The following is a 13,405-nucleotide window of genomic DNA, read 5'->3' on the forward strand; positions in this document are numbered from 1 at the left end:
AATTATAATTGAGATAACAAAACATTAATTAAGAAATTATTATTAATTGATTAAGAAATTGTTTCTATTCAACGTTGTTGATTTGTATTTGATTATGGACAATCGGTGTCACTTTAACACGTTATTTTCGAATGATAAATAATTTATTTTGCCTTGTATATACGTCACCCAGCAAAAATTTGGATCCGGTAGTCATTACGTAACCCTTTACAAAGTAATGTAAACAAGCTTCTTTTCGCATTACAAGTAAGGTGAAAAGTAATGGGTTACTTCTTAAAAAAATGACAAGGTAAACCTACTTACTTTACTCCTCACTAAGTAATGACGACGGTGGCACAGTGACTATAAATCCTAGGGTTGTGTGTTCAACGCTCACCGTCGGCACGCGAGTTTTTTTTAATTAAAAAACAAGTGAGCAAAGGCTATAGTCGGGACGGGGCCGACCATGTGATACCCTACACCACTACCCCTGTGCATAAGGTTTTCACTGGTAAACATTTCTTTTAGGGAATATAATCCGACTACCACCAAAAATAATATGCCTCTTTCTCTCTGGGACCCCCATAAGCAATCAAACTTTCGTGACCATCCGATCAAAATTACGACCTGTAGCTTGATTGCAAAAAATGGAAGAATTAGATGCATTACCGACTATTGTGGTATCTCCCTTGTTTGACCACCTTCGCCAACCTGCTTTACGCCAATGTAAAGGTTATATTTTCTTCTTCCATTGACAGGTTTTGCCGTTGGAATACCCCTACTAAAAGCCAATATATTCACAAAGAATAAAACTTTGAATTTGTCTCCAAATGAGTTTTTGCCCATTCCGACCCCTAAATATTATCCGACCATCATTAAAATCAGTAGGCTTCTTCCTCTGTGAGACCCCCATTAACCCCTAAAATTTCGTGACGATCCGATCAAAATTGCAACCTGTGGCGTGATTACAAAATAATTGGAAAATGGGATGCATTATCGACTATTGTCATATCTCTGCTATTTGACCACCTACGACAACCTAATTTACATCGATGGAAAGGTGATATTTTCTACTTTCCTTGCCAGGTTTTGCTTTTTATATACCTCTTAAAGAAACAGATATATTGGCTTTGAAATAAAACGTTGACCTTTCTCTAAATAAGTGTTTGCCCATTCCGACCCCTGAATATTATCCGACCATCATCAAAATCAATAGGCTTCTTCATCTGTGAGACCCCCATTAACCCTCAAATTTTCGTGACGATCCGATCAAAATTGCGACCTGTAGCGTGATTTTCAAAAAAATAGAAAAATGGGATGTATTACCGACTATTGCGATATCTCCGTTATTTGGTTACCTACGCCGACCTAGTTTGCATCATTGTAAAGACGGGATCTTCTACTTTCATAGTCAGGCTTTGCTTTTGGAAAATTTTCAACCAAAGCTGTGATATTCGTCAATATAATTAAAATCGCAAAAATTAAAATTGGGGTTTTATTTGCTACTATTGCGATATCTTCGTTGTTTGATTATCTACGAGCACCAACTTTACATCATTAGAAAGGCGACATTTTCTACTTTCATTGTCAGGTTTTGCTTTTGGTATACCCCATATAGAAGCTGAGATATTCGCTTTGGAAAAAAACGTTGTCTTTTTATTCACCTAAGTTTTTTGCCCTTTCCGACCCCTAAATATTATCCGACCATCACCAAAATCAATAGGCTTCTTCCCCTCCGGGACCCCCATCAACATCCAAAATTTCGTGACGATCCGATCAAAATTGCGACCTGTAGCGTGATTACATGGTTTAGATGGACAGACGGACGGACGGACGGACTGACGGACGGACACACATAGCCAGATCGACTCAGCTCGTCGAGACATTCATTTTGGTATATATAAGTATGGGTCTACGACCATTATTTCAATGCATTACAAACTTTTTGGCCAAAACCAACTTATAATACCCTCCCCACATAGTGGTATAGGGTATAATAACAGTTCGTGGTGCACTGTGCACTGCACATTTAAGTTCTTAAGCAACCCTTAATATTCGTGTGCGTGGCATTGTGTGTAGTGTCTTTGGCTAGAAATCAGAGGGTTCGTGGGTTCAATTCGGGCAGACAGCGAAATAAAATAAAAGTAAGAAGTGTGATAAAATTAAAAACAAATTCTCTACATCAACTGTTCTAAAAAAAAGAAATTTTTTCACCTTACTTTTCAACTTCTAGCGGCCACAGAATAACTAGTTATTCTAGTGGTCATAAAATAACTAGAAACTGAGTGCGACATGCCCTTGTAAAAATAATGGGGAAGAAAGGGGGTTTGAGAGTAGTTACGGCTGCCAAAAATCCCTTACAAAACCCATGATTTTGGGAGGACTTTTTTTGCTGGGCAGCTACTGGTAATGCAGAATGGAGTTAAATTTGCTGTATGTATTTTGGAAAAGCTCGCCTGGTCCCATGTATTAAATGTTAGAACTAACTTCTATACAGATACACTTTAACACAGCGTTCATTTCGTATTTAACGGGTTTATAACTATTTATCAAGTAATTGAGATTTTTCATCTACATCTGTTTATATTATTAAGCTGCATCTAATATTAGCTTTTAGAGTGATTAAAAGGTTTAGATGGGCACCAGATGGACGGACGGATGGCAGAGTGAAGGACTAATTAAGTATGGAAACCAATTAGTTTATAGTTTAAAACATGTTTACAGTTACACTATAATTTAAAGAAATTAAAACTCAGTATAAGTTTCGCTTGTATAGCGGTAATTAGTATTGATACCGGGCGACAATGTGTAATTTTGTATACCCTTCACCATAAGACGGACGGTGGATTGTAACACATGAAAAAATTGAAATAAGGTCGTTTTATTGCATATGGAAACAATCGATGTCGGAAAGTTTTTCGCGGCACCCACCTTAAATGTTTCATTTTGTAAGATTTAATGATTGGCAAAGTTTGAGCATAATTGGAAGATGTAAACACGTGCCACTGGGACTTTAAAGTATAGAAAATATCGATTTTTTTGGATACATTTTTGCAAAAATTCTACTTTAGTGGAATGATATGGAAACATTCAAATTGAAAATGTAACGAAATTTCATTCATGTTTTTAAAAGTTTTTTAAATTCAAATAATTTATAGACATTTTCCTTATTTTGTTTACATATACCTTTGACACTAACATTACAAACAAAAACAAATTTCTATGTGGTTGGTGTTTAGCTGTATTTGTTGTAGTATTTACTTTACCTTTTTTGTTCTACCATGAACAAAAGAGAAAAAATGTCACTGTTAAAATATTATTAAAAATATATTTTTTGGTTCGATAAGAAAAATTAGAAAAAAATATTTTGGAGTTCTCTAACTATTTCGCTAAAATAATTAATCAACTTAACTGCTAACTGTTTAGCATGTTTTTTATTTCTTATCCGATTAGACTCAAATTAAGTTTCTAAATTAAGTTTTTTATAGTTTAACGGCGATTTTTTGAAGATTATTATCTGAACTAAAAAGAATTAAATCAGTTTTCACATGGTGAGAAAATGTCCTATAATCTTGCGTTCCTATAACAACATAAGTTGCTTTCCTATACAAATGTTGGTTAAGTAAATTACAACAATTTCACAAAACACAATCAAAAATGTCAAAATCAACGTATCCAAATATGGTGACTGTTTCTACTCGGTCAAAATTGTCTAGCAGAAAAAACAAAGGAGCTAGAGTTTATCATCGCCATTTTTGTTAAGAGAAAAGCGAAGAACGTTTTTAGTACAAAATGGGAAAAAGTACTAGAATACCATTAAGTACATAGTAAGTATCATTTTGTAGGTTCTAGAATATAACTATAATTAGAAGTATACGTTTTGAATAGCTACATATTATATTCTAATACATTTTATAGTTTTTAGTCCGTTATTCTGTATATACAGACATAAATTGGCAATTTTTGTTCTCTGTGGTAGTTTAATGCACTAAAAATACGTAATTTTATAATATCGATCTGGAATGAAGAACACCCAATGATTAGTGCAAAATGACATCACTTAGAAAACGAACGGATCAACCGATTCGGTTCAAAATTTGGCTTTCGTAATATTTTGTCCAAACTTAGTTTATGTTCGAAGATGGGTTATATCGGTCCCCTCCTTCCGGTATCTACCACACAAAAGTTCGAAAATGTTCGGAAAATTTGTGTGCACGATAACACTTGAAGGGAGTAACCGATTTGTTCCATATTTTGCACATCGTGAAATTTCTACCAGACTTAGATGAGGTTCCAATATGGACTCAATCGGTCCACTTCTTCGGATACCTTCCACACAAAAGTTCGGAAAGTTTCAGTTTAGGACCTGTAGTGGGATTCTGTAACTCATTTTTGCTGTTACCGACAAAAATCGGTAAAATTAAATCTCAAAATTATGACTAAAAACATAAAGAAAAGTTGGCATCACTGTTTGTGTCGGTAGAGGCTAGCGACTACTTTTTATTCATCGTTAACTTACCGAAAAATTTCGTTAATTATCGAAATTATAAGCATTTTAATTTTACCGACAATTATCGATAGCAGCAAAACTGAGTTACAGAATCCCACTACTGCTCACGAATCGCTTTGATTTTTGTTGTAACAACTTGTATTCACCGCCTCCTATAGTCCCGGTCCACACTAGAGTGATTTCATTGAAAAAATTTCATGAAATTATGCGTCTCTAGATCGACTTCCATAGTAGAGTAAAATCTTAAAATTGCTGCAGTGAGGAATTCGATTTAAGAACGCCTGATTTCATGAAAGTTTTTAATGAAATTCACGCTAGTGTGGACCGGGACATACGACGAACAGTGCGAAATATGAACAATTTAGCGGAACTTTACTAATAACTAGAATTGTATAGTTCATGAACGAACTAGTTCAATTGAACTAGATCAGTGGATATAGTTCATTATAGTTCAATAGCCGAAAGATACACGAAGAACGATCAAAGAACGAACGATTCACAATCTAGTTCAGTATGTCATTCACATATGAATAAAGTGACGCCGTCTTCTGTGCTTCGTAATTTAATGAGTTTTGTTCATGTTTTGGATCAATGTGAAGTGTCAACCCCCATTGTAATAAAAGTAATTTCTACATAAAGAACATTTTTGACATAACAATGAGCCTTGTTTTGGATAGAAAAAAAGGAAAAAATAAAAAAACATACATTCACACAGCTTTTTTCGCAGTGATAATTTCTGATAATTTCTGCACACATATGGCAAAAACCAAAAATGTTTTACAATCGATGAAATCGAGTTTGACCCTTACAGAATTCGCGAACTATTAACATGACTGTAATTCTTTAAATTGAAGTGTTTTAGGAGGGATCCCATAATGTCGACCATTAAAATTCATTTTCGTGGAAGCTGTGTTGGCATCAATGTAGAAAAATGGGTTGAAGCCAACAAGTTTTTTTATGCTCCCTTCCGATTTCTGGCTTAAGACATATGCCTAAAGAAAGACTCAAAGAATACTTCATGGGCAATATGATACTAGCGTATCATTTTTCGATAAATTTTGAAGCCGGAATTTCGGGGTTTTTTGAATTTTTTTAATAATTCGGACGCGCAACAAGATAATATTCAAAACTCATAATAGGATTATAGAACTCGTGATTTTACGTCGTTTCATGCATATCTCATGATCCAGCATCCTAGTAATTGGAGTCTAAAGGCCAATATTTGATGCGTGAATTTGTTTAAAAAACCTATTTTTTGCGTTTAAAATTTACAAGTGCCATTCAATTTCCTTTTTGTACCCCTCGTGAATTTAGTTCTTTTACGCGACGGATCTAATCAGACCTTTCGCGATCGAATCCATCCACTAAAACCGCGGATATAGATACCTTGGAAATACGAAAATCGGCAAAAATTTATATTGACAAATCGGCGTATTAAACCGCGATTTTCTTTAAAATTTGTTACATAAATGGAATCCTTTATACGCGATTATAATATGTGCGAAGACGCGTGAGATTCGCAAGTAATATGGGTTTTTTATGGGTTCTTGAAGAATCTTTTTGAAATATGTGTACATAGACGTATTTTTGATGGGTGCTACTGAAACCGGATGCGCATCATAATCGTATGCAAATGGCGCGATTTTTACCCACTTTAAGGTTTTTTGCATTGTGTGATGCAACTAGCGGCACACCTTGACCGCTGAGTGAAACATCGAAATATGCATAAATATTGAAAGGGATTTTCTTTATAAGAGAATAAAAACCGCTATAACTTTTGCGCGCATCGTCCAATTTTGTGAACGCGAACAGATTTGAAACCAGATTTTTTTTCTTAACCTCTATGCCAAAAATTTTAGATGTGCACGCAAAAATTTTTTTAATTTTTTTCAAATGGAATTGCAATGGATTTTTTGGTTTTTGCCAACCAAATGAAATTCTAATTACATTTTTTCCGAAGGACATTTTATTTTGAACTTATGGCAAACTAAATATCTAATTGTATTATTTTTCTTTTTTTATTGTACTATTCTAATGTTTTTTCCTATTTGGGTATGTGTGCGTTTTCATCAAGCCAAAGATTATGAGGCGGTGAACGATTCTGATCCGAATGATTGAATTCTAACATAGGTTCGCGTTCAGGTATAGCCCCCATTGTACGGTTCTGGCCTATAGGACATATTTTAAAGGTTCCAGACACATTTTCCCACGTATTTGATTGTATTTTGGCAACCTCTGTATGAAATATTAGCAACATAGGTCCACGTTTTGGTAAAGCCCCATATAGCGGGTCGCCCCATTCGAGGTATTATAAAGGTTAAAGACAAAAATGCTAACGATTTTGGTCCAAATGTAAATGTTGAGTATTTAGGGAATAAAAAAACCTCTTTACACAAAAATTGTCAACGTAGGTCCACGTGTGGGTGTAGCCCCACACGCTGCACATTTATTAAGGAGTAAAATGTTATTATTTGTATTTGTTTTTATTTGTATCTCTAAAGTTTCTTGGTACAATCAGCTGTTCTATACCATCCATTTTATTCATGACTAGCAAAATGCCCGCTACTTCGTATGCGGAAAAGGAATAACATACAAACACACAATATTTAATATGGTGAACACTGAAAATTTTGAATTGATATTTAATATTATTTAAGTACTGTTCGTACACCTTTTGTTTGAATTTCAAAAAGACCTTATCGCACCTCTATACTTCACCAGCGGCCAACATTTTAAATTCCAGTCAATGTTTTATGTTTTTCCCACTAATAAATTAGAGTTGCTTTAATAAAATATTAAAACAACGACTATGGGATTAAGCCTGACTATTTTGAAAAACAAAATAGAAGTCGTCATCCCAAACAAAAAACGCCAACCCTCCTAATTGTGAGACCGGACACCGTCAAAATGTTGTTTATTGCTGTAGTATGCAATACCAACAAATTAGTTATGTGTTTTTTCGTCGAGAATCGACGAACGCATAGCAGTGGGAAAGATTTGGTTTTGTTTGCAAGTGAAGTTGCTAGAGTTTAGGTAGTGCTAAAGAAATTCTCGATCAGAGTGTTTCTTTGCGCACTTATCTATTTGAGCTAGCAATTGACACTTGGGTATGTTGAAAAACAAGAAACAGGGGAACTGATGAAGATCTGTGGCGAGATCTGAAACTATAGTATTCCCTGCCTTACCCCTTGGTAAACATCGCCAATTTTTTTCCCACTAATAAATTAAAGTCGTTTTAATAAAATATTAAAACAACGACTATGGGATTAAGCCTGACTATTTTGAAAAACAAAATAGAAGTCGTCATCCCAAACAAAAAACGCCAACCCTCCTAGTTTTATAAAAACGGTATGGGTATTTTAAAAATATTATCCACATTTTGTATCCCCATTTTCCAACCGAATTTTGTTATGTTACCCTATATAACAGTTAATTTTTGAGACATTTTATTTTAAGCCTTTTAATTCTCAGGGTTTAAAAACCTTCTTATAAAACATTAGTCGCATAGATCTACCTTTTCAAATGAACTTACTATAACGTTCAGAATAAACAACAACAAAAAAACAAATTTTGTTAAAAAGATACGTTTGACTTTTTGATTTCAGTACAATATTTAGAAACCGAATTCGTGTTAACATGGAAACAATAGTACAATATTCAGTACAATTTTTAAAATCCAGGACCTTAGCTCAAATTTTTCAGTTTTAGCTCTACTTGTTCACCCAATGCCAATGGTATTACATGTAGAAACATTTAAATCTCAACAGTTATCCTCATAAAAAATTTCATTTATCGATTTACCCAATACCAGTGCTTCAATATTTAGTATTATTTAATACTTCTAGTACACTTATTTTACGACCACCTCTAACAATGAACCAGACAAATCAATAATATTTCAGAATTTGACTTTTATTCCTTAGCCCAATACCAAATTTATTGCAATTTTAAACTTTTCACACACTAATTACATAATTCCAGCTTCATTGCTGCACCCAACGTCAAATTTAATACAATTTAGTGCATTTGGTATTTCTCAATAAATCGGCCAGCTCTCAGCTTAATTTCAGAATTTGTATGCATATCAAAAAATCCTTATCTAAACACCAACACAAACCCTTATACAACAATGGTACCATATTTAGTACTTATAATATGTATAAGATTCAAAAATTACTTCCTTATATCCAAAACTATATCCCAAACGCGATTTAGTATTTTTCATATACATAAGTTCGAATTTCCAAAACTTCCTCTCTAACTCCACTCTAAACGCCAACTGCTATACTAATACCGAATTTTACAATTTCAGCTCTACCCCTTTACACATTAACAATTTGAACCAAACTCTGTGCCATTTAGTAATTTTCGTACACTTATTGTTCGTATACCCACAACCACATCCATATCTCAACCCTACACATCAACAGCGGCTATAATACCAAATTTCCGAATTCCACCTCTATTCATAATACCATTAATACTTTTCGTGTGAAAGCACGAATTTCAATGACTATCCCCAACAGTAATTCCGAATTTCAGGGTTCCACCTCTATCCGTTCACCCAAATCTAAAATGTACCAAATTTAGTACCATTTAATATTTTTCATATACATAAGTTCCAAGAGTAATCTAAATTCCAAATTTCAGGATTCCAGCTCTCTCCGTTCACCCAAATTCAAATTATACCATATTTAGTACCATTTAGTACTTTCTGTGCCCATATGTACGAATTTCCAAAACCACTTCAAACCTAGACTCCAACAGCAATCTTAATTTCAAATATCAGGATTCCAGCGCCATACGTTTACGAATTTCTAAAACTTCCATAATCCTACACTCTAACAGTAACCTTAACTCAAAATTTCAGGATTCCAGCTGTTTCCGTTCATCCAAATCTAAATTGTACAAAATGCAGTACCATTTAATACTTTCCGTACCCATAACTACGAATTTCCATAACTACCTCAATCCTGCATTCCATAAGTAATCTTAATTCCAAACTTCAGGATTCCAACTCTATCTGTTCACCCAAATCCAAATTGTACCAAACTTAGTACCATTTAGTACTTTCCGCAACCATAAGTACGAATTTCGAAAACTATCCCATACCGCAATCCTATACTCCTTCAGTAATCTTAATTCCAAATTTCAGGTTTCTAGTCTTATCCGTTCACCCAAATCCAAATTATACTAAATTTAGTACCATTTAGTACATACTTTTCATACACATGAGTACGAATTTCACAAACCATTCCCTTTTATAAACACCACTTCCCAACCTTAATTTCCATACCAAATTCCAAGTTTCTAGCTAAATCCGTTCAAAATATACAATTGGTACTAAATTTAGTACTTTTCGTACACTTAGAGGTCGAATTTCCAAAAACCCTCTGGTACACCTTTCTAACTCTCCATCAGTTACCTTCGTTCCAAATTTCAGAATTCTAGATCTTCCCATTTGCCTAATACAAAGGGTACCATATTTAGTACCTTTAAATATGGTTTGGCAAACGGGAAGAGCTAGAATTCTGAATTGGAATGAGGGTGTCTGATGGAGAGTTTGAAAGATGCACCAAAGGGTTTTTGGTAATTCGACCAATAAGTGCACGAAAATTACTAAAATGTTTAAATTTAGTACCACTTGTATATTTTTAACGGCTATAGCTACAATCGTGAAATTTGGTATGGAAATAAAGGTTGGGAAGTGGTGTTTATAAAGGAAATGGTTTTAGAAATTCGTACTCATGTGTACGAAAATTACTAACGTTACATAATTTGGTACAATTTGGATTTGGGTGAATGAATAGAGGTGGAATCCTGAAATTTTTAATTATTATTACTGTTAGAGTATAGGATTGAGGTAGTTTTGGAAATTCGTACTTATGGGTAATGAAAGTACCAAATGGTACTAAATTTGGTACAATATTGATTTGGGTGAACGGATAGAGCTGGATTACTGTTGGTAATGTATGATTGAGAAAGTTTTGTAAATTCGTACAATTTGGATTTGGGTGGACGAATAGAGCTGCAATCCTGAAGTGTGGAATTTATTTTATTGTTGGAGTGTAGGATTGAGAAGGTTTTGAAAATTAGTACGTATGGGTAAGGAAAGTACTAAATTTGGTACAACATGGATTTTAGTGGTAGAGCTGGAATTTTGAAATTGTGAATTAAGGTTACAGTTTGAGTGTAGGATTGAGGAAGTTTTGCAAATTCGTACTTAAGGGTACGGGAAGTACTAAATTTGGTACAATTTGGAAAGTATTAAATGGCACTAAATTTTGTGCAATTTAGAGTCAGGTGAACGGATAGCGCAGGAATCCTGAAATTTGGAATTAAGATTACTGTAGGCCTGTTCGATTGAGAAAGTTTTGAAAATTCGTACATATGGGTAAGTTTGGTATTTTGTATTAATGTCAGTATACGGTTGAGATACATATGTCGTTGTCGAAATACGTACCATAAGTATACGAAAATTACTTATTGGTATTCAATTTGTTGTTGGATGTGGGGACAGAGCAGGAATCTGTATTTTTTTGGAATTAGGGTGAGTACTGGTGTGCAACGTTGGTCTCGCTGTTGATGTGTAAGGGTGAGATACAGCTGATTTGTTTGAAAATCGAACTAAAGTGGTACGAACAGTACTTAAATAAAAAATATAAATTGGTATTAATATAACAAACTTTTCAGTGTTCGCCATTTCCATATTAAATATTGTTTATTTGTTTTTTATCCTTTTGGCATACAAAGTAGCGGGCACTTTGCTAGTATTTTATATTTGATATTTTATGTACCACATTTAATACCACTTAGTACTTTCAGTACCCAAAATTACGAACATCCAAAACTACATCAATCCTACATTCCAAAACCAAATTGTACCAAATTTTGCACCATTTAACACTTTCCGTACTCATAAGTACGAAGTTGCTGGATTCCAGTTCTATCCGTTAACACAAATCCAAATTGTACCAAATTTAGTACTTCCCGTAAACATAAGTACTAAAACTACCCCATATATCAATTGTACACTTCAACAGTTATCTTAATTGCAATTTTCAAGTTTCCAGCTCTATCGGTTCACCCAAATCCAAATTGAACAAAATTTAGTACCATTTAGAACTTGTCTTACACGTAAGTACGAATTTCCAAAACTACTCCTATATATCAATCCTATACTCCGTCAGTAATCTTAGTTTCAAATTTCAGGTTTCCAGGTCTATCCTTTCACAAAAATCCAAATGGTATTAAATTTAGTACCATTTTCTTTTATAAACACTACTTCCCAACCTTCATTTCCATACCAAATTGCAAGTTTCTATCTAAATCCGTTCAAAGTATACAATTGGTACAAAATTTAGTACTTTTCGTACACTTAGAGGTCGAATTTCCCAAAACCCTTTGGTGCATCTTTCAAACTCTCCATCAGTTACCCTCATTCGAAATTTCAGGATTCTAGCTCTTCCCGTTTGCCTAATACAAAGGGTACGATATTTAGTACCTTTTAGTACTTTTCGTACACTTCTAGGTCGAATTTCCAAAAAAACCCAGCCTTATCTCACCCCTACACACCGACAGCAACCTACAGTCAAAATTTCAGCTTTCTAGCTTCAGCGGTTTCCCTGGGCGATGATATACATGTCACTCACTCACACACTCACTTATCACTAAGCTCTTTTATATATATATAGATGTCTCAGTTTGGAACTGTATTACAATTTGCACCGTATATTGGTACTTCCTTCACATCATCTAAAACTGTAGCACTATACATACATAGGCCACTAACATTTTCAAAGTCCAGACTATGAAGAATTTCGAGATTATTCTTAATATCCCAGATATCCTCTTTGTTAGGATAAAACGCCTGTTAGACTATGAACTTATACTATGATTTAAGCTGTCAATCCCATACAATATACATCAAATAAAATCCAGTGGATTTAGAATTACGATTTTTTTGACGTATATACTATGGAACTGACATTTGAAATCGAGTGGATTTATAAGTCTAAACGTACTATAAGTAAGTCCATTTCTTCAAAACACAGTCAACAATGGCGATCATTGTCGGGTCATCCTTTCACTTTTGGGAAATGCAACTAAATGAAATTTCCAAAATCTTTTTAAAAAATCTTGAATATCTCCGAAGACCGCACGTTTCCGCAGCTGTTTTATAGCTTTGCGAACAGAGGAGGATCCAATCTTTCAAATTATATATATCTCAACACGGGAATATACAGGAATCACTTTCGAAATGTCCACGGAAAATAAAAAAAAATATTTTGAAGACATCAAAAATAGCACTTCTTTCCGATTAAAATTGCACGATAACAGTAAGAGTTTTTTTCACTTTTTAAGAGTAAAATATCATAATTGTTTTGTAAAATATTAAACAAGAAATCATGTCATACTGCCTTACCGGTTGTTCGCGCGACACCACTATCTTCAATGAATAGAAAATCAGTTTCTTGAAAAAAAATGTGTGAAACAAAAGTGCACACGGTGCGCCTTAACTAGATTGAAATGAATCGCGGTCAAAGTTCACATTTTTAGGGCTTTTTTAGAGTTTCACGATTTTGCTTGGAAACCACGAGCCGTATCGTAATGGGACTAAAGAAAATGTTGTTGCATATTAAAGTTCAAATTGGGACAATGGACTGACTGTATCGTCCCCTTATAAAACAATGCCATGTCTGCAATTTCTCAACATAAACGTATATATCTAAAACATGGTACAGCCTAAGAAAAAATCACACAAGCCAATCTCGTAGAGAGTTTTCACAGCTATAAGATTTTCTCAGGTCCCATATCGATAAGACTTGCCGTATGAATGCAAAAACGCGAAACCCCAACAAAAACATAAAAATTAAACCTGAGCTTCTTTAACTCAAAAATGGTACAACCTGGGAA

The sequence above is a fragment of the Musca autumnalis genome, unplaced genomic scaffold (assembly GCF_047663935.1).
Source record: "Musca autumnalis isolate F117 unplaced genomic scaffold, ASM4766393v1 scaffold_3, whole genome shotgun sequence".
NCBI classification, from domain to species: Eukaryota; Metazoa; Arthropoda; class Insecta; order Diptera; family Muscidae; genus Musca; species Musca autumnalis.